The sequence below is a fragment of the Jaculus jaculus genome, chromosome X (genome assembly GCF_020740685.1).
Source record: "Jaculus jaculus isolate mJacJac1 chromosome X, mJacJac1.mat.Y.cur, whole genome shotgun sequence".
Classification (NCBI taxonomy): domain Eukaryota; kingdom Metazoa; phylum Chordata; class Mammalia; order Rodentia; family Dipodidae; genus Jaculus; species Jaculus jaculus.
Genome location: NC_059125.1, coordinates 10,691,368 through 10,714,822, shown reverse-complemented (window position 1 = coordinate 10,714,822; position 23,455 = coordinate 10,691,368). Strand labels below are relative to the sequence as shown.

The window sequence follows — 23,455 nt, the reverse complement described above, 5'->3', positions numbered from 1 at the left end:
CCAGGCAAACTAATTTTTTCATGTCTGGAGATCTAAGTTTGAATGTGTGGTGTATGACATTAAATCTACATTTACATGCAATGCAGTTTCCTGCAATTTGCAACCAGTTAGCAGCTCTTGGGTTGTTGGGAATGTTTCATATATAAGTAGAATATGTATATTAATCTACTTCCAGAAAAATCAAAGGTTTTCAAGTTTTGTCCTTTGGAGATTCTTTCTGAAACTGAATCGAGTTCAAGATCTAAAGTGAATAAAAGCTCTTGTCCAACAGGGGCACTTGGAAATGATGCATCTCTCAGTTGGTAGATAATGCAGCCCAGACTGACCATTGCTTTGCAGACCTTACTAGGGATCATAAAAAGGAGGCACAGAATGAGTATAAGAATCAGATTATTATTTAATATTTTAATAATTTAATAATCAGCTATCAAAAATCCCAAGGTACCTGAAAGAGTATGAAAGCCTTGGACATGTTGGGATTCTAGTTTTATTAGGAATGGCTAGAAAGAAATGGTTGAATTACAAAACACCTTGATAGAAATTATAGAATTGTCAGGATTATCCATCAGATAATTACCTTCTTCACAGAAGAATTCCTATTCGCTCTTAATTCTTTATTTTTATTTTTTTTGTTTTATTTATTTATTTGAGAGCGACAGACAGAGAGAGAAAGAGGCAGAGAGAATGGGCGCACCAGGGCATCCAGCCACTGCAAACGAACTCCAGACGCGTGCGCCCTCTTGTGCATCTGGCTAACGTGGGTCCTGGGGAATCGAGCCTCGAACCAGGATCCTTAGGCTTCACAGGCAAATGCTTAACCGCTAAGCCATCTCTCCAGCCCATATTCGCTCTTAATTCTGAGTCTCCTTTAATTATTAACAGACTTGAGGTAATTTGCTTTGAAACTGCTAAGATGAAAAAAAATTGAACAATGTCAATGTTGAAGTATATTAGGTAAATTGTTAGAAAATACAAAGAATGGGTTTTCAGATGTCTATAAATGTCAAGTATGAGTCAGTTGTCAATTTTGAAAAAAATTCATATGATTTAGGAGACAATATCTTTTAATTATGATAACAGCATTTCAACTGTTATAGAACTAAATCAAGTTGTAAGCTAATTGACATTTCATGACTGCATAATTGTTTGACCTTGGATAAATACGTAGGTTACAGCTGCAATGGAGACTTTTCATTGAAGAAATGAGAAAACAACTAAAGGATAAAAATTAAGGAAATGAAGTTACATGGTTGAAAAGAATGGGCTTGTCATAGGGGAAATCATTATAAAATAACCTTGCACAGTATTTTCAGTATTCTTATCTAAATACCTTTCACAGTTCATATAATACATAGACTATGTATATATAACAGGTCTGTGTACATACAATATATATACTTTAGACTATCTGAAAGGCGTATTGAAGATGGAGAACATTGGTTGCCTCTGAGAAATGGGAATGGCTACTGATGGGACCAGGATAGAAAGAAATTTTACTTTTCTCTGCATGTCTCTTTAATTTGGTTATTACATCCATTTCCATTAATTGTTAAAGAATTACAGAGAGGTAAGGTTCAAAGAGTATCCCACCAGAGTAGTGTCTGTTGTTGCAGATTAGAGTAAGTGTCACTTTTGGTGCAATAACTTGAATGTGGCCTTATTTCAATAATAGTCAGAAAGCCTACTTGAAATTCCCTGCCTAGTACACTTTCTAAACTGCCATTGTCATGGCCCAAATTATAGTACTGTTGCTTCTGTCTTTACATTAACATGTTATGTCATATTAAACACATATGATGGAAATGACACAATTATTTACCTTTCTGAAAATTTTTATGCAAATATTTGTCTTAGTCTGGAGTTGAAAAACAATATGTTGACCATAAGGTTTTTAGAACAAGACAATATGAGATTTGGAAAGTGGGAAACATGTTAAAAACAAAGGCAAGGTGTAATAAATATGTAGCAGTTTTGTTCAAGAATGACAATTAAAATTTTTGACATACAAAATTCACTGATTGTATCACAATTAATTTTAGCTTTTATGTGCTATATGGACACCAATCCACACATTTATTTATATATACTAGTCCCCATGTCTTGTGCTTAGAGAGAACTTGTCATAGATTTGAACTAACATTAAAAAAAAGCATTTTAGCCAAGTGTGATAGCACACACCTTTAATCCCAGCACTCAGGAGGTGGAAGTAGGAGGATTGCCATGAGTTCAAGGCCACCTTGAGACAATGTCTCTGTGCAAAATGTCCCAACTTGTGGCTCTAACAATCTTTCTTGCCCCTCTTCTGCAAAGTTCCCTGAGCCATGCTGGGAACATTTTAAGTCTAATTCAGTGAAGGGCTCTTAGGAGCATCTAGATGTCTGGTTTGGTAGGTGTTAAGTGTACTCAGTGTCTTTCTCCATCACTTTCTATATCAGTTTAACTAAGAGAGCAGCATTCTTGTTCATTTCCCCAATTCCTCTGTGGTTTCAGCTAGGGCCAGATGGAGTGCACTGCCTCATTTATCTCCTCAAGTCCAGTTCCTATCTTGCAAGGAACTCAGACCTGGGCTGTGGGAGGAGACCAGAAATGGGGCTGGCCTACTCACTCCAGACCACTGCGCATGGCCCTGAATTTTATTTCTGATATATCTTCTTGTTCAGTTAGTGGAGTTGCAAGGTCTTTTACACCGTAGTATTGAATTGATTTCTTGGTTTAGAATAAATATTATAAACAGGGTCTCTGGTCTCTACAACACAGTATGTTGAGTAAAGAAAATGAAAGTCTCTAATCTCTGAGAAAGTATTGCATTCATCTTTAGTTTATGGTGGATAATTCAATATCCTTACTTTTTGTTCTTGAGAAAGCTTAAAATTTTTATCCTGTATTATGGAAACATTTTGTTTCTCTCTATCATGAAGGGTAAATCAGTCCATTTTGCTAATTAAATAAATGAAAATAAAAATGGTAATGACATCCATATCAAGATATCTTTGTAGTTACAAGCTGGAAAGTATAATGTGTTGAAGTGAAAAAAGTTATTGGATTGTTCTTGATGGTGGTAGTATTTTTCTTTGTGTGCTTAATGAGACAAGTTTTGAAATAGGGTGTTAAATATGGAAATATCCTCATCAAACTGCATAATGAGGTCTTCAGAATTATTATGGGATTCCATTCAGTTATACCTAAGAGGCTCTTCTGAGTGTGGCATGCAGAATTTGCTCAGTGACTTCTTTCCTGAGAAGAATAAGCTAGACACCTATAACTCATTATAGACACTTTCCCCCATGTGAAACCACTCAAGGAAAGGTAGGAGAAAAAGGCTTACATATTTAAGTGGTATTCCAAATATGAAGAACATTTAAGAACAAAGTCATTAGGTTACATGGTTTGAGTCTAGTCTGGCTAGCAAACCAGTAGAGTCATGAGGCAAATACAAGATGCAAGAGGGAAGCTGGGCCATCTCTGACTCTTATCCAGTGTGTGTGCAGTCATTATTCCAATATTAATATAAGCACATCAAGATGGCTCGGTTTCATGCACACACTTATCATAGAGGACAAAATAAATCATGATATAAGTATAAATATGGAGAGTCCATAGGTAATGAGACTAGATAAGTCTTATTTTATATTTCTTCTGTTTTGGTGATAAGGAAGACATATTTTCTTAAGAGATAAAAGCCTAATGTCCGCATGTACTAACAAAACATAGAGTAAAATTGCTACAAGGAAACATAGATGTATATACAAATAATTTATGTAAAGGCTCTACATCTTTATGCTTGTGTCTGAGCACACAGCTTATTTGTTCATTCTTTTAACAAGTAATTAGTGAGTAGCTACTATGTTTGAGGCACTAAGTACTCATTGCTAAACTGAAATTGAATCATTTAATTATCAGTCACTACAGCTATTGCACTTCAATAAAACCAGCAATAGAATTTGTAAGGAAGATGCTAAATCGTCCAAGGCCTTTTGTGGAAATGAGATTGTACACTCTACCTTGGTATGAGAGGCTTTAAGAAAATCAGTTTCTAAAAGGAGAGTGTGGTAGTCTGGTACTAACACTAGATCTGAAAGAAGCACAGAAGGGAATAGTTACCAGGATATAATGCAGATAGCTATATAAAGAAGCCACCCAGTGGGATCTGTGGAACATAATTATCAATAAAACTCTGTTATACTAGCAGGGAGATAGCCAGAAGACAAACATCTTGACCTCACTCTTCTTTTGCCTTCCTTTATTCTGTAGGAACCTTTCATTGCTTAAATTTGTTTAACAGTCAGAGGGCAAGAGAGTCTAATAATGCAAACCTTGAAGACAAGAGCATAGGATACAAACAATAGAAAGGCAAGAAGGAGTCACTGGGGTGGTGAGAAAAGAAGATAGCCAGCCCAAATGTCAAGTGATAAGCAAAGCTACCTTCCTGCAACCTTTAGATTGTCAAAGAGATAAAACTATACAATGTATGACAGGTTTAATAAGATTTTCCTTATCAATCTGTGAAAAGGAAGGACATGAACAGTGGATACTATTTCACCATTTGGATATATTATCCAAATAAATAAATGCTACCCCAAAAGGAAAGAAGAGGGAATGATGTAGTGTTCATAAAGAGACACAATCAACAAACATATGTGGGAATGCATGCACATGCAAGCACACACACATACACACACACACACGAGACAGAGAGAAAGAGAGAGAGAGAAAGAGAGAGAGAGAGAGAGGGAAGGAGGAGGAAGAGAAAAACAAACAATGAGATAGAGGTACAGAAAATGTAAGATCTACATGAAATCACAAACATTAGTACCATCCCATTCTGTCTGATTTAGTATGTGCACTAATATTGGTGTGACTCTTTCTGTAGTAATATCAAGGTGGTATGTTTTGTAGGCTTATATTTGAGCACAAGATGTGATATAAAAATTGCTCTGCCCATTCTCTTGAGTCCTGCACATATCTGGTAGAACATGAGAGAAAGGAAAAAAATATGAATATTAGAAGAGCATTGAGACAGAAAGAATAGTGATGCACATTTCCAGAAAGTGGTGAAAACTGGGATAAGTTGCTCATTTCCCACTCCTTGACTGATTTGATTATAGTGCCTGGATTACAATCATTTATTGTTGCAATTCTGCTGCTTTGGGAAAGCCTTAAAACCACTTTAGCACACATTTTTCTTTCATTTGTAAAACCCGAGTGTACACAGAAGATAATATAATCTATCTTCTGATTTGTTTACATTTAAATACTTCTGTGTTGCTTCCCAAGAGTCTACTACTTCATGTCTTACAAAATAGTCAAGATATTTTTAAAGTCGGGTATTGTCGTAAGAAAAAAAAAAAAAACATTTTGTACTTCTCTCCAGAAATGTATTCAGAAAATAATTAATCTGCTTCTTAGCTTTAAATCTCAATGTCTGAAAAAACAGGTGATGAAAACATTTGCCAAACATTATTCCAACATCTTTACTTAGATACTATGATTCAACATGATTTAAAATATACTATATATTATTAACATTTTTTCTTATATTCTACTTTTTTTCAAGTTGACTCTGATTTTACTACATGAACTTTGTATGGAATATATCAAGTGAATGGATTCAGGATGTAATAAGAAAATGAAATGGTAACAGGCCAGATGTTTACCTCAAACCATATTTTTTCAGACTGTTTCAGAGCCAACTCTGAAACAAGTCTTATTTTTATGACAAGGTGATATATATTTAAGGAAACAAGTATACTTACCCAGATTTGATCATTACACAATGTATATATGTATGGAAATACTACATGATATTTCATAAATGTGTACAATTTTATTTGGCAATTAAAATGTTAGGCTGGGAGCTGAAGATATGGCTTAGTAGTTAAAGTGCTTGTCTGCAAAACCAAAGGACCCAGATTCTATTCCCCATTACCCACATACAGCCAGATGCACAAGATGGCACAAGCATCTGGAGTTCATTTGCAACAGCTGGAGGCCCTGGCATACCCATTTTATCTCCTCCTCCTCCTCCTCCTTCTTCTTTCCCTCTCTCTCTCTCTCTGTCCGTCTTTCTCTCTTTCTCAAATAAATAAATAGTTAAAAAATGTTAGGGCTGTGCTGGGCGTGGTGGCGCACGCCTTTAATTCCAGCCCTCGGGAGGCAGAGGTAGGAGGATCTCCATGAGTTCGAGGCCACCCTGAGACTCCATAGTGAATTCCAGGTCAGCCTGGGCTAGAGTGAGACCTTACCTCGAAAAACCAAAAAAAAGTTAGGGCTGGATAGATGGCTTAGTGGTTAAAGGTCCTTGTTTACAAAGCCTGATGCTCCAGTTTGATTTCTTAGTACCCATGTAAAGCCAGATGTACGAAGTGGCACATGCATCTAGAGTTTGTTTTCAGTGTCAATAGGCCCTGGCATGCCCATTCTTATCCCTCCCTTCTTCCTTCTCTCCCTCCATCATTCCCCTTTTCTCCCTCTCCCTCTCTTGTCTCTCACTGTTTGCAAATAAATGAAAATATTTTTAAAATGTAAAAGGCATATCCTGGGACTCACTCTTCTTTAGCTCTGCCTCTGCAAAATCTCTGGAAAAAGAAATATTGGAATATTAATTTCAGCAAATTCATTAGTTTCTGAGGTTTAAGTACTAGGGGGCTAAAATAAGACAAAAATATTGAGAATTTTAATATATAAACATGATATAATTTGATCTTATTTTCTCCTAGTTACTTTCCTTTGTCTTCTCTGCCCCCAATCTACTGAGGATCCTCCCCTTTCTAGGTAGTCTTTCCTCTCTTGTGTTATCTCATTCCTTTTGTCCACCTCCATCTTCCATGTCAAAATGTTGATGAGCTCAGACAGTGCTGGTCTTGTGAGGATACTAGTTACTACTGTGGGATCATGGATACACAAGTCAGTTCATCCAGAAGGGCTTGAAATGGAGAACAAGAACATTTTGCCCCTTTATCTGAAGGCTCGTCCTCCTAAGACACAGTTTGTCATAATACCTTACCAAAGAAAGGACGGAAAATCCACAGAGGGGGAAAAAAAAAAGTTTAAACTGAGGCTGCTTTAAACTGTGGTTTTGACAACTATGGCCTGTGATATGTCAGTTCGCCTATCTCGGATTCACTCTTGTTATTTCTAAAATAACAGACTTGGGACCATGATGTCACTTTAATTCTTTTCCAGCATATAAAGCCCTGGATTCTGTTGTGTAAATTAACAGATTTCAAAATGTTCTTTTGTAAATTATGGATTTTACCACTGAATATCTTAGGTGCATTGCATCTTCTTAGAGATTTGGTCTCTCCTCTGGAAAATCATTAATTCTATAAAAGGGGTTTTTTTGGCAATTATCTATATTTTATTCTTGCTTTTAGTATAGAGATCTCATTCTTCCCTAGGAAAACACTGGGCACCTCCAAGAGAGCTCCAGAAGAAATTCACCATTTACAATTTTTGTCTTTGTGTTGGTTTGGGGATAACAAATTCATATGAAAGACTGTTTCTAGAAAGCCAGCTATTTTGTTTTCAAAATTGGCATTTGGCAAAAGATATTTCTCAGAACATGAGTCTTATTAGATATTCTTTACTTTTTTAATATAAAATAATTCTAGGAAAAATTTTTAAATATCCATTGAGAGACTCCAATGTTTATTGTTATATTAAATATCTTTGGAAAACTTTCAATAAAAAATGCATAGAGCAAATATTTTTAGGACATTTTAATGCAACTGTTTGCCCCATATTAATAATAGGATCGGGGCTGGACAGATGGCTTAGCAGTTAAGCGCTTGCCTGTGAAGCCTAAGGACCCCGGTTAGAGGCTCGATTCTCCAGGACCCACGTTAGCCAGATGCACAAGGGGGTGCACATGTCTGGAGTTCGTTTGCAGTGGCTGGAAGCCCTGGCGCTCCCATCTCTCTCTCTCTTTCTCTATCTGCCTCTTTCTCTCTCTCTCTGTCACTCTCAAATAAGTAAATAAAAATGAACAAAAAAATAAAAAAATAGGATCATATGCTCTGTATAATGAATATCTTCTGAGCATGTACTGTGTTTTATGAAATAATTTGTGAAATGTAGTTTTGATAAATATAGAAAATTTAAAAATAACCATGAAAATACATAACATTGATGTAAAAATTAACTATACATAAATATGATGCTCTTCCAGAAAGATAATATCCATGAGTGAGAGGGCTCTTGAATTCAATAAATGAGACTTTCCTTAAAATATATGGTCAATATTATCATTCTAATGCCACAAGAGAATTAGTCCACCAGTAAAAATGTTATTGCTATCTCCTGCTTCATTTGCATGAATAATAAACAGTGATATTTTAAAATGACCAAAATTGAAAGGACGTTAGTTAATACAGCAAAATACTTTGATCTGAGCTGTTTTAGTCTTCACAATTTGTGAAAGCTAAGTGACAGATACACACTGAATCAAATGACCATTAATTTTGAATTAAAGAGCTTTATTTAGCAAGATATAGCAAAGTTTTATACATACATGAAAAATTTCTTTTTTTGTACATTAATAGGCAGGTTTCTAGGATAGAGGGATCTTTAAGCATATAATTTCTTTAACTGTTTGCTGAGAATTTTTTCCTATACCTTTATTGAAAAACAATTTAAATGTAGTTTAGTAGTAGAGAACTTGCATAACATGCACAAGGCCCTGGGTTCTATCTTCAGCACACAAAAAAAATATGGAATCCATAAAAATGTCTTTTAAAAGTTGAAATTATAAGCCAGGGGTGGTGGTGCACGCCATTAATCCCAGCACTCAGGAGGCAGAGGTAGGAGGATCACCGTGAGTTCAAGGCCACCAGGAGACTACATATTGAATTTCAGGTCAGCCTGAGCTAGAGTGGGACCCTACCTCCAAAAAAAAAAAAAAAAAAAAAAAAAACCCAAACCAAAAAAAGTACACACAAAAAACTGCTGTTGAAATTATGCCATATCAAATTATGTAGACTGAAGGTGAGGTTCCTCACCTACTATTATTAGAAATATTCTAAGTTGATTTGCTTAAAAATAAGCATGTTTCATATACTGAAGTATATAAATTCTTTGAATAACCATTGAAAATTGTTTTCAGTGGAGATGAATGCAGTAGAAATGTCTTTGAAATGTCATTAAATATCTTTGGAAATGGATGTCATATATCCTAAGTATAGTATATTCAGGGATATTTAAATATTCTTAAATATAATATATGTATTTTAATTCTTCTAAGTTATGTTAAATATAGATGCATACATTTTCTTCTTATTTTTCTCTTCTGGCTCATGGGGAAACTTAAGGAGTGGGAAAATAGTCAAGTTGCCTTCTATTTAATCAGTTTCTCCTGATTCACATTATTTATTTCATTTAGTAGATGAAGTCATATTGGTGATGAAGTCTTTATACATTGTTATCCAAGTAATCTTTCTTTAAAACATTGCTTCGACATGACCACAGTTATCATTGCTAGTGTTGCACTGTACAATCAATAGATGATGGCAGAGTGATGAAGGTTTCCAAGCTGTTGAAGGATGACAGTGAGGCCCAAGAAAAGATTTGAATTAGGACTGCTATAAGGGCATTGTTTGGGATATCCATCATTTGCTTACCTTTTCTTCACATTTTCTTTTGTGCAATCTGGATGCTTGACTTACATATCTTGATGTCATTTGTTTCTGACTTTACAGCAACATCTCCATTTCCAAGAGGCAGGAAGTGACAGGTGTTAGACATTGGCACAGAGAAAGGTGGTTTTACTAGATCATGCAATAGGAGCAAGAGGATAACATATTGTCAAGGATTTTTGTTTGTTTGTGTTTTCAAAGTAGGGTCGCACTCTAGCCCAGGCTGATGTGGAACTCACTCTGTAGTCCCAGGCTGGCCTAGAATTTATAGTGCTCCTCCTACCTCTGCCTCCCAAGTAATGGGATTAAAGGTGTGCACCACCACACGGCTTTGTCCAGGATTTTGAGATTTTCATTTCAACTGAACTAAATAATGTCTTCCTGAAACATAAAAAATATGATATCATGTCTGTTAGAAAGAAAAGACTACACAGCATCAGTGTTTTGCCCAGTGAATAAGAAGTCCTGATATCACAGTTTTTACCTTCTTTTTGTAATTTTGACACTTTCATAAATGTGTGCAATACAATATCCCATTGTCCCCCAATTTATCATCTTTCTTCCCCCTTCATCTCCCACTAAAATCTTTCTTCTTCCCATTAGATTCCCATCATGTTTCCCTGCCTTGTCTATTTTTGTTTTACCCACTAATTTATATTAGGGTCATTTGGAAAGAGGTGAACACAGAGATGTGCTCATTCCTAAACATGACATCAAAACCACACCCTCCAAGGCTCAGAAAATCTCATGGAATGATTGGTAGAAATGAAGAATGGAAAAGCAGGAGGATGGGAATGGAGACTTGGGAATGCTGTCTTCTGGTTACAAGACTACTACACTCATGGGCACATGGTCAAGTTTTAACCCTTTCTTCCAGAGGACTTTTAGTAGTTAGATGCCAGCTTAATTGTTCTCTTTCAAACTTCACAACACAGTATTACTGACAAGCTTCCTATACCATTCAGAATTTTTCTCCTTAACAGTATCGCCATTCTATATGATAGAGTCAGTGACAACCCTATGACCAGTATCTTACTTGACCTGATCCTTATCAAAATAATCCTATATTGAACATGTGTATTTCCCATAAATCTCCAAACTGAGAAAGATTTTCTCACAGTCTGGGATGTTTCTTTCATTTTCCCCAAGCAGCTACATGTCTAAAATTCACATTTGTTTGTCATGCATCCTATTCAAAGATGCTGAGTAAATATTCCCACTTAAAACTCAGCAGGCTCCCTCTTGCTCCATAGTTTTCCTGTGGGCCAATCAAGGTTATAGCATGCAAGGATTTCAGATAATCAGAAATCTGGCACCCGGGGCAAACACCCTAAAACCCATTAAATACAAATTTCCTCCACAGAAGAATATATTTATTTAGAAGAGAAAATTCCACAGTTTACTTATCAGCTAGCTTCTACAAGTAGAAATATAGAGATGGTTTAATTCCTGTGTACTTTTGAACCTGAGTTTCCAAGGGACTTCCAGGTGACTAGAATTCCACAGCATTCTGCCATTTGATTCATTTGAAAGATACTGATTTGTAATTAAAAGCTCTGTGGCTTGGGTGTAGGAATCTTTACTGAGTTCAGGGGAAGCTGACTGATAGGTTGACTTGTGTCTGATTCAATTTTTCCTTCACTGTAGGAGCTCTGTCCCTAAAAGATTCAAAAATATAGTATTTATATAAGAATTTGGCACCATGTGCTAACAATGTGTGCCATAATAAACAGTGCATTCATAAAGTCTCAAGTGAGCAGGTATGCCATCAGTGTCCAACTTTCCATATAAATGCCAGAGTAAATTAACTGCTTCAGTGAGAAGGCAAAGCACTTGAGGGTATTAGCTAAAAGTGTCCATCAGTGACATTATGCAATATGCCATATACATTGCAGAATGACACCTTTGGAAAAAGTCATTGACTTCTGCGGGGGTGATGTGGCAGGTGCAAAGATGGCATAGAAATATAGAATGGATAATAAATAGATCCTAAAGGAAAGCTAAGATCAGAAATAGCTCCTGTACTCTTTTTAGAAAATCCATAGTGCAGCTGCTCTGGGGTGCCTGGTTGGCTATATCTTTATCAGAATGCACAGAGAAAGGAAACAGAGCTGTCAGCCAGGGGAGTGCAGAGCTGAAAATCTTACTCTCTTGGTTGTTCTAGGCCTCTCATGCCTCTTATATCAATTCTGAGACTTCTATTCACTTTCAGACATACCCCACACCCCTGCACATGGGCTTACAGAGGTCTTCATGGTTAGATTCTTAAGTACACCTGCCTAAGCTTGGGTTTCCCAAAAGTAGAGGCTATATGAAAGTGATTAATTCAGAATAAGGAAGTAAGAGCAATGTATAAAAGAGTGAAATCAGACAAGGAAGTGGGAAGGCCAAGGAAGGGTGTCATCTCAAGACAAGTCCAATAGAAGGTGGGATCCAGCAGATTCCTCAGGGATTTTTTTTTTTTTATTGGTCATGAAATGCTTTATTTAACAATACATATACTTTCATTTTTTAATTTAATTTATTAGTTTTCTTTTCAGTAAATACAGGCAGTTTGGTACCATTGTTTAGGCTCATCTGTGATCTACCCCCTCCCATTGGACCCTCATTGTTGATGTAAATGGGTCATGCATTGTGGAGTTAGCCCCCAGTTATTGGTATGATAAATGTCTCTGCAAATCATGACCCAACATGTAAACTACAACTTATAGTTGTCTTTGCTGGAAATAAAGCTACATTTTCATAGATTTCTGAGTGTAGGTTATTGGTTAAGGGCTATTTTCACCATATACCAAGATGATAAAGGAAGTATTTCCTGTAATCCTCGCTCTTCCCATGTGATTGATCCAGGTGGGCTTCAGTAAACCTAAGACAAAGTGTGGTAAAAGACCACACATGCTGGTTACTGGAAGCAAACAGATGAGAGGCAAAAAAAAAAAAAAAAAAAAGTAAATGGGGCTCAAAGTCATTTCAGATCTCTAGGTACATTCTACCATTCTTGGTTGCAGTTGCAATACCCCACTTCTTATTTTTCAAACCTTTTATATCTGGTACTCACATTTCCCTTCACCACACCTGCCTTGCCACCAGCTTATTCTCTATCCATCCTCCAGAACTCAGTGGTGATATAATTCTGTCTAGTAAAGACCTTCGAACTACCAAGTCTTATATGCTCAGTCTTGAGTCTTGTGAGAATGTTTATTTCACTGTCTCTTTCAGTTCTAAATCAGCTCAGAGAATGAGATTGGGCATATCTCATTGTTCACAGTACCTCAAGCATGTGACAATAGGTGAGCAATAAATAAATAATGATATTGATAATGAAATTTTTGATACCAGAATCTGGACTGAATCAAATATTAATTTACCTCTTTTCATAGAACCTCACACGAGGAAGCAGCCAATTATGATGAAGGATGTTGGGGCCCAAGGAGGAATTATATAGAGATCTCAGACCTATAAACCCCAACTGTTCAGACCTTATCTAATTTTCAAATAATTGATAAAATAGACTTTGAGAAGTGTAAATTATGAATTATAAGTTTTATTTTATGGAGAAATGGAATCCAGGGAGAAAAAAAGCTAGCTGGAAGATTCAAGCCAGAAGGGGACTTTCCTCCTTGCCCCACTGGAAAGGGGAAGGGGAGAATATAGAAAATCTTCACAGAGTGTGTGCATGTGCATGTGTGCATGCACACACACACATCATATGTGGAAGGCAAAACATGCTAGTGCAAGCCTTTCACATTTATGTTCACACAGAAGTCAGAAAATAATAAGAAATAGGATAGTGAAGGACTTGGGGCTTAAAGAAAGATCACAAATATAGCAAATGGAGAAAGCACCCAAAACCAAGGCAGGAAAGTGCCCCAACTTCCCAAGGAAGAAGAGCTTACCAAAGCCAGCACCAGGATACCAGAAGAGTCAGATGTCAGGAGAATGAGAATGAAGAGAGAGAGAGAGAGAGAGAGAGAGAGAGAGAGAGAGAGAGAGAGAGAAAGGAGTAATTAGGCTCCTTTATAGAAATCAGACATCCAATTAGGATGAGCCTTGCAATTAGATTGACGTATGTCACGGAGAGACTTGGTTGTTTGTGGACTCAAGGGGCTGACTCAGTAGATGTCAACCCACCCAGGTGTACAAGGCCGAGGAAGATTCAGGAAGTTGCTGCTGGGGTGTGTTGCTTGCAGCCTTCTCAGATAAGACTGGATCAGCCATGGGTTCTAATCTTGCAGAGCAGGCAAGGTAGCATCTCTGTTCTTCTTGGGTTTTGTCCCTGGATGAAGGCCTATAAAAAAGCTGTCTTTCCCCTGCTTCTCCTTCAATAATAATAAGTTTGAGAATGGAGGGGAAGAGGGTCTGCTTAAGTTCCTATTGGCTTCTATTTTCTTGTAGCATTCCTTTGTCATCTGCCACACAGAGACTATTTCTACAAGCATACAGTGCTCTTAGGGGTGGTCACCATGAAATCAACAAAGAGCAGTAGGTTCTTAATGCCATCAGGATAGACTACCAATACCTCAGATTTAAATAAAATCTTTTCTAAAATCTTATTTATTTATTTATTTATTAGAAGTAGGGAGGGAGAAAGAGAGGGAGAGAAAGAGAAAGGGAAAGATAATGGGCACATCAGGTTCTCTAGCCATTGCAGTCAAACTCCAGACTTACTTGCCACCATGTGCACCTGACTTATGGTGGGTTCTGGGGAACCGAATCTGGGTCCTTAGGCTTTGCAGGCAGGTGCCTTAACCACTATGCAATCTTTCTAGACCTATGAATAGATTTCTAACTGAAAAGTTACCTATTGGTTAACTTAATTCATAAGAAAATATTTTATATTTTAACTATAAAGATGAAGCCTGAGGTCTTATGCCCAATTCTCAGACAAAAGATGGAAGGGCATAAAATGACTCCGTGTTCAAGTTATCCACTAACTGTCTTCTCCAGGTCTCTAGCCCTCATTGCACCCTTATACACATTTCCCATCATTTTCATTGAAAGTTCCCTGAAGTGATTTATAGTTGCATGGCTATATTGCATTAGTTGAATTCTTACTGTGTGCTAAGGAGTCTTCTAAGAAACATGCATAATGACTTATTTAGTCATCCTAATAACCATATAAGAAAGTAAATACATGTCATAATTATTTCTACAGATAAGGCAATGGAATGGTTAGGTTATATGGTAGATCATGGGGGTGTAGAACTGGCTTTTGATCCTGGGCCATCTCCCTCATTACCTCAAATAATTCAGTAAAGGCCTTAGGATTTTTGGTGTTGTACACTGAGCTCATGGGTTAGTCTTATATCTATTTTGTAATTATGAAATCATGCTAGGGGCTTTTGAGTCTGGAAGCCTGTTAGGGACTTTGGAGTGTTTTGCCTCAGGATCAGCATTAGATCCTGAGATTTGAGCACATTATTAATCCTTTATAAATATTTGATTAATAATTAAGCGAACAAGCTCAGATGATTTTTTCTGCAATAACCCAACAATTTTCTATTTGGGGTGTATTGGAACTAGCTTTTATGTTGGGAGGTGGGGTGGGGTGGCTATGACAGTGACCTATTAGTGGTGGATGAAAGAAGGGACACAGGGACTGCCTTCAAGGGCTACACGTTCTGATTCTTTTTAATTACTTCATTTTTATTTTTGAGACAGAGAGAAATAGGCAGGTAGACACACACACACACACACACACACACACAGGGAGAGAGAGGGAGAGAGAGAGAGAGGGAGAGAGAGAGAGAGAGAGAGAGAGAGAGAGAGAGAGAGAGAGAATGGACATGCCAGGGCCTCCAGCTAATGCAAATAAATTCCAGACTCATGTGCAACCTTGTGCATCTGGCTAATGTGGGTTCTGGGGAATTGAACCTGGATCCTTTGGCTTTTCATGCAGGTGTCTTAACCACAGAGCCATATCTCCAGCCCCCACATTTTTTACAATTTCTTTCAGTACACATTGCGATGCATTTAAACTTATTCCCAGAAAATGCTGACCATGACAAACCAAAAACATGCTCTTCCATCTGGTACTTTTATCTAGTCCTATAGTCATCTACCTCACAGAATAACTTACTGCCTGAACTTTGGAAATATTTTTACTTAATAATTTTAATCATTTGAACTTACGGAGAGCAAACTCCAAGTATGTGATCTGAAGTCTACAATTCTACTGTCTTTACAACATATATGAATACCCCTTGGTTGCCCACAGAACAGTAAAGAAAATTTCTGAGAACTTCTTTTGGGGATATAGTTCCTTTCCAATTAGCTACATGGCTTTCTAAAATTTACCTGGTCTGCTCTTAAGCAGAGGAGTAATTTACAGCTTATGTACAAAATTAAATAGACTTGTAGTATGGTACACCTTGATCACAGCATATTTGGGGGTGGAACAATTTGCATGACCTACAAGAACTTTAGGAGCCTCTAGAATCAGTGACGGACAACTTTTTTCCTTGATAGAAATGCATAATCTTCATAACCACATGAAGTGACAGTCACAAAGCAACTCTGAATGATAGATACCAACTCTTGTCTATATAAGCATACAACTGTGTAGAGGTTCTGAATAAGGGGAAATGATAATGGATCAAGTATTAGGTATAAGTGGAAAATGAGAGTGGATTTGAAATATGAACAAGATTTACAAATGCACGGTCTGCTTCTTATGGCAGAAACTATGTTAGCTGTGTTATCTGTATGTTGTCAATTGTTCCCTATGCAGTTGGTAAGACCTGCTGCTACAAATTCATGTATATCAAATCCAGAAGCTAATATTTAGAACTATTCTAGTTGGCACAGCTATGAGAGATAAAGTAGATGATCAAATCTAGGAAGTCAGTGGGACTGGAAGCCCCATACTCAACAACCAGTATCATTGTGGTGGCCAAGACAAACTACTGTTGTCTGTGTTTACAAGTGTGGAAACCTTTGACCACAGATGACATATTTTAATGTAATATATATATTGCATATATATATATATATACATATATATATACATATATATAAATATATATGTATATATATATATATATATAATTGTTATTTTTTTTTCTATTAATGCTGTTTTATTGGATCTAGTACAACATACAAAATTCAAGTCTTCTTACTTAAAGTCTCAACACATTTGCTGTCTAATGCTTGGTTTTTTTTTTTTAATTTTTATTTATTTATTTATTTATTTGAGAACAACAGACACAGAGAGAAAGACAGATAGAGGGAGAGAGAATGGGCGCGCCAGGGCTTCCAGCCTCTGCAAACGAACTCCAGACACGTGCGCCCCCTTGTGCATCTGGCTAACGTGGGACCTGGGGAACCGAGCCTCGAACCGGGGTCCTTAGGCTTCACATGCAAGGGCTTAACTGCTAAGCCATCTCTCCAGCCCATGCTTGGTTTTTTTGAGTTCATATTTTTCTATGTTGAAACATCCACTATCTCATACTTTCAAATTATAGTCTTTTTAGGGTAAAAGACAATTTTTCTACTTATTATTCAAGTAGTGATGGTATCCAGTGGGAAATGAATGCCTTCACATCAAGTGTAAATTCAACTACCTATGGTGAATGAGGAAGTCACATGACTTCTCCATTCTTGAAGGGTCAGCTCCATTCTTCTCAACACCAGAGATCCAATCACACTGAAATGGAGGTACAAAAATATAAAAATCAATACATAGGACAGTTTCTCCACCACTTGAAAAATATATAACCATAATCCAGACATGGTATTGCATGTCTTTAATCCCAGAATTTGGGAGGCAGAGGTAGGAGGATCACTGTGTGTTTGAGAGGCTACCCTGAAACTACATAGTGAATTCCAGGTCAGCCTGGGCTAGAGTGAAACCCTACCTCAAAAATAAACAAACAAACAAAAAAATTCTAATACATATACATCAGATAATACTGATATTATATAATATATATCAATTTCCTTATATATTATATAATATATATGTTATTTTTATTTTTATTGAGAACTTTACTATATGGACATATTACAAATTTTTCATATTCCCCGTTAAGTTATATTATTTGTCTTCTCCTCACTCCATTCCACTGAGAGCCCTCCTCAGTTGGTTATTGATAACCACTGTGGCATCATGAATGCACCAGTCTCTATGTGGGGGGTGTGAGAGGAAAACAACATTCTTATCCCATTACATTTTACTCTACTTCATGGTGTTCTTCCATGACAAATTATAGGAGTTTGTTGAATGAAAGATTTTGAGTCTATTTTGGTATTCCAAGCACATTATAAGGTACAATGTTCACATTTCACCTATTTCCTTAATCCCTTAGTACATAAATGCATAATCTGAATTCCAAGGGTTAACAGCTGCATTCTTTGATCTAGGGCCTTGCCATGGCAGAGCAGAAGTGAAGATGAATTAATGCCTTCGGAGAGTAATCACATCCAATGATCAATGGGCATTGGTGTAAAATGTGAAAACTTCTCTTTCCTTACGTAGGACAGTCCAGGAGTGAACATGAACTGGCTGCTAGAGTTTCTCACATGAAAAGTATTTCATTTACTATCAGAGGATAATGAACTTATTTCTTGCCTGCTTGCCTCTCCTATCATGTCCCACGTCTCCAGTTCCCATCCAGCATTTTAATCACATTTCTAATAAACCACTTTCACCTGAATCAAACAAAATCGGAATCAAACAAAGTAGGCATTCTATATACAGAAGAAGTTCGCTAAATGTCTTTGTAATTATACTGAGTTACAAGAAAGTATAGTATAACAGGAGACATGACCCGGAAATGCTCTGTTGTGTCTGTGCTGGGAACCCATCAGTCAAATGTAAACACTTGTAAACACAGGTGCCATGATTCCAGGCTTCCCCATGGTAGCATGGAAACTGCTTGTCCTGCTTGTTAGCAGAGAAGAGTACATATCAGAAAATCTGGCTTCTATTTTTAGAACTCTTGCTGACATAGAAAACCTGTTCCTTAACAGGACTGCGGTGACCTTCTCACCCTCAGAGCAGTGGTGCAGAATGCCTAAGGAGAAAACAAGTTTCTATTTGTAGAAGCAATACATGAAGAGAGAAGGGAAATGAGAGATTAGATCCTACTCATTGACAGACAAGGTGCTTTCGGATTTCTTTTGACAGCTTAATATAAAGGGCTGGTTTGTCTGGCAGTGTAATGGTCTTGATCAGGACCAAGCTTCTAAAGCCTGGCTTGGGGGCAGACTCCCAAATGGTTATCAACTCTTCTTTGAAAACTTTGCATTAAAAATAATATTTCAAAATAAGGAAACATCATAACTCTTTTTTTATAATTATTTATTTATTTATTTGAGAGCGACAGACACAGAGAGAAAGACAGATAGAGGGAGAGAGAGAGAATGGGCGCGCAGGGCTTCCAGCCTCTGCAAATGAACTCCAGACGCGTGCGCCCCCTTGTGCATCTGGCTAACGTGGGACCTGGGGAACCGAGCCTCGAACCGGGGTCCTTAGGCTTCACAGGCGAGCGCTTAACCGCTAAGCCATCTCTCCAGCCCTCATAACTCTTATAAGATAAAAAAAAAAATGAATCCATGGTAAAGATATTATTTAACTCATCATTCAATTGTGGAGCCAAACAGAAAGTACAGCACAGCAAGTTTAAAGAAACTTCGAGGCACAAACACAGATCAAGATAATTGGAATGAGTGTACAAAAGGAGGCAAAACTTAGCTAGTCCACAGTGGGAGAAGGAAGTCACTGGAGTATCTACGGGATAGAATTGACATGTCCATGGGAAAGAGACAGTTTGCATTTCTGTCAGTTGTGTTTAAAGAGTTGCAGCATATTCTCATGAAATGAGAATCAGATAATATTGAAGGGTGTACTTGCTGTATAAGAAAAGCATAGATTTCTATTAAAGAATCCATAGGGAGGGCTCAGACTTTTTTCTAGAGTTTACATTTTTAAAAATCCAATTCTTTTCCTTCACAGTGTGAGAGTAATAAAATGCGGAGCAGAGGAAAGTGTAACTGAGTATCCACAAAGGAAAACCTCAAGGTTTAGGAAAAATGTTCTTCCTTGATAGAAGATGGGGAAAAGAGATAACGGTCTGTTATTTAATTAATTAATTTACTTATTATTTCAAGGAGTTAGTGAGAAAAGGGACATACCAGGGCATCCTACCACTGCAAATAAACTCAAGACGCATATGTCACTGTGTGCATCTGGCTTTACACAGGCAGTGAGGAATCAAACCCCAGCTTTTAGGTTTTGCAAGCAAGTGCCTCATCCACTGAGATATCTCTCCAGCCCATAGTTGTTATTTAACACATACAATCTCACTTGGTTCTTCCAGTGAACCTGCGAATTGGGTGAAGACATTTCACCTTTTCCAAATGAAGAAACCGAAATCCAAAGTAATTTATTATCCTCCAAATTAATTAATCACACAGATAGTACATAGCATAGCCAGAATTTTAAATCTAATTTTTCTAGCAACAATACTTATGTTATTTTCCCAGCATCCTATGTCATATCAGTGAAGAGAGGCAAAAGTCAAAAAGTTACCTGATCCCACAAGCAGGGCAGCCCAGTAATGGCTTTTAGAGAGCACATTGCCACACTTCTTACTGGTGACTGTCATGTTTTTCAAATGATGTTCTCGTTCTGTTGAGTGCTTACAAAGATTACAAACAGAATTCTCTTCTGACCTTATAGGGTAAGATTGATCCATTTAAGTGAATTACTTCCTTAGGATGCTGGTGACTGAACTCAGGTGCTTCTGTAAACATTAAGCACTCACTCAGCCACCTAACTATATGAACGTGTTTGGAGTGAATTACCCTTTGAAGCTCATGGGATGGAAATCAGTTGATGGGGTCAAAATGTCATACTGAAAGATTATTTAAATCAAATTTCTTAAGATACCACTGATACTGTTTCACACAAAAGGCTTATATTTTCATCCTTAACACTTATGCATTCATTAACTGAGTGCCTACAATGTGCTCAAAACTATACTGAATGCTCAGAGGACCCTCCCCCCAGTGAATCAGACACAAACCATGACCTGTGTAGAGTATAACAAAAGATAAAACAAACATTTAAAGTAATTGATATCAGTATAGCATGAGGATTGTTATAGGGCTATAGAATTGCCGAGAAGGCTGGTATTCAATTACAGAATAATAAAGAATTTTCTTGAGTAGGCAGCATTAGACTTTGAAGAATGAGAGAGGCTGATTATAGAAACAAATAGATATATGTGAATGGGTCATATCCCTTCATTCTATTATTATAACCCCACTTATAACACACTTTCTTGTTTAATAATTATTAATGCAAATATATATTTTTCAATTTGTTAGGGCTTAGCAAGTTGATGAACTTGCAATTTATTTTGTATAGTATTCAATTAATGAAAGGAAGTCATCTATAATTCTATTTTTGCTATTTATTAAAATTAAAGGAAATGTTATTTGGGTTCATATGAAAACCTCAGTTCTCTTTATTGCAAAACTAATTCCAAATGCATTTAAAATTGACTTCTTCTAATGGTAAATGGATCTTTATTTATTAACTATAGCAATCCCAAGATAGAAGGAACCCGTGGTTTCCAGCAGCCCTCTCCCTGATGACATTTTATTGTGACATGAATATAAGTTGATGCTATGATGGAAAAATTGTAATAGGAAAATGTACCAAATTAAACGCATTTCTTCAAATTTTAATTGTTATAACAGCCAACAAAGATGTGTAAGTTCCATAATACTACAGTATTTCTACCTAACGTGAGTTTAAATATTTCTTAATCCAAACTTTTCATTGAAATACATGAAAAGTTTTCTTAATAAAGTCATATGGCTGAGAAACACTTCAATATAACAGCATCATCAAAGGAATGTTCTGAAGTTTCATTATTACATGAAACATGACTATGCTGAATAACCTTTTTACCCATCTTGCAGTTTTGTAAATTGCAAATATATGGTTTGGATTTAAAACACTCAGAAAACCAGAAGCAGAAAGGAACTTCTTTGATATAATGGAGGTCATTTATAAAAACCTACACTTAGCAACAGCATTAAACTGTTCTCCATCCATGAGAGATATACTTGATGAGAAAGATTGCACGATTACCCATGCATGGTCAATAAAATGACAAGGATTTTCACTTTCTACATTAAAGATTTATATATATGTATGTATATATGAGAGAGAAAGAGAGAATGGGCACACCAGGGCCCCCAGCCACTGCAAATGAACTCCAGATGATGCCTGTGCCCCCTTGTGTATCTGGCTTATGTGGATCCTGGAGAATCAACCGGGAGCCTTTGGCTTTCTAGGCAAATGCCTTAAACACTAAGCCATCTCTCCATCCCCTCATCATGAAAGTTTTATCCAGAGCAATTAATTAGACAAGAAAACAATTAAGGCATCCATGTTCAAAAGGAATTAATAAAATTTTCTTGAGATATTTAGTGAAATCACTTTCAAGTGAATGATAGATCTCTTTATGTCATAAGCAAATAAAAGGAAGAATAAGAGTAAGAAAAGAGAGTGAAAGAAGGTAGGAAGAATAGTGTCATAACAGATTACATTGTTATAATCTTTCCCCCAGTCTGATTCTCATCTAACTCATTCTGGAATATCATCAGATGAGGCTAATGTTTTCTTTCTACATGTTATAGAATAAAGCACATTCACACACTGGTGAATACATCTAAGACCATGTTCCTGCCAATGAGATCATTTAAGCAGATTATTGGACTAAAATACAGATATTATAGTTGCACATGTCAAGATAACCCTAAAAAGTTACTTTTTTAAAAGCCCATGATTCTTCCTGGCATAGTGGTGCATACTTTTAATCCCAGCACTTGGAAGGCAGAGGTAGGAGGATTGCTGTGAGTTGAAGGCTAGCCTGAGACCACACAGTGAATTCCAGGTCAGGCTGGGCTAGAGCAAGACCCTACCATGAAAAAAAAAAAAAAGCCCATGATTCTATCATTTGACCCAAATAGTCTACACATTGAAACTTGCCATTTAAGTAAGTTTAATTGTTAGTATAATTTTCCTCAAAAATTTTATTCCTGTACATAAAAATACATCCTTAAATTAGGTACTACCTGATTCTTACAACTGGCATTGCAAAAATTGTCCAACTATCATTGTTCCTGTTGTATGAAAAAATTCTTCTGAATTGAAAACAATGAACAACTACTGTCAGCTTTATCAAAAGTAGCTTGTACACCTCCCCAGAGGGTTAGGGAGAGTCATCAGACTCCCACCTGAGATTCAGGTGCCCCCTGTGCCAGCTATATACCCTAAATACATGAGGTCTTGGGAACTCAAGGGGAGATAGCTTATATAGTTGGGTAAAAGATCAAGGAAGAGTGAGCTCCATCTGAATAATTTCTTTGGATTTTCTATGCTCTGTAAGTAAGTTCTCATCCCCAGGCTGAGGGATGATACTTGTACTGAAGGGCTGCTTTGGGGTGGGGGATGTCTCCTGCTCTGGAAGTAAGCCCCTACCTCAAGATTGAGGGAGGAGCATCCGTAGGGGTAACCCTGATATAGTGAGGCCCACTGAAGTGATAACCTGGGATCTCATACTCCTGGACAATAACAAGGATCTCCTAGAAGTGGCCACAGGGCAGTTGTTATTCAGTGGAGGATGAAACTTCTCAGTGGTGTGGCTTCTCTGGGGTCTCCATACTCTTTAAGTAAGCCCCCACCCCAATGTTGAGGGAGGAGCATCCAACTTATAATCAAAACAAATGCTTTGTGGGCTCCATGCTCCTATACGTAACCCCTCTTCATGCTCTGTACATGACCCCCAGTAAACTCATTGGTTCAACAA

General features: G+C 37.0%; 1 protein-coding gene across 2 annotated transcripts in view; it reads left to right on the top strand.

Annotated features, from left to right (window-relative positions):
• Glra2 (glycine receptor alpha 2) overlaps nt 1-23,455 on the top strand; it is a 221,433-nt gene that overhangs the window by 7,299 nt on the left and 190,679 nt on the right. The gene's annotated exons all lie outside the window — the stretch shown is intronic.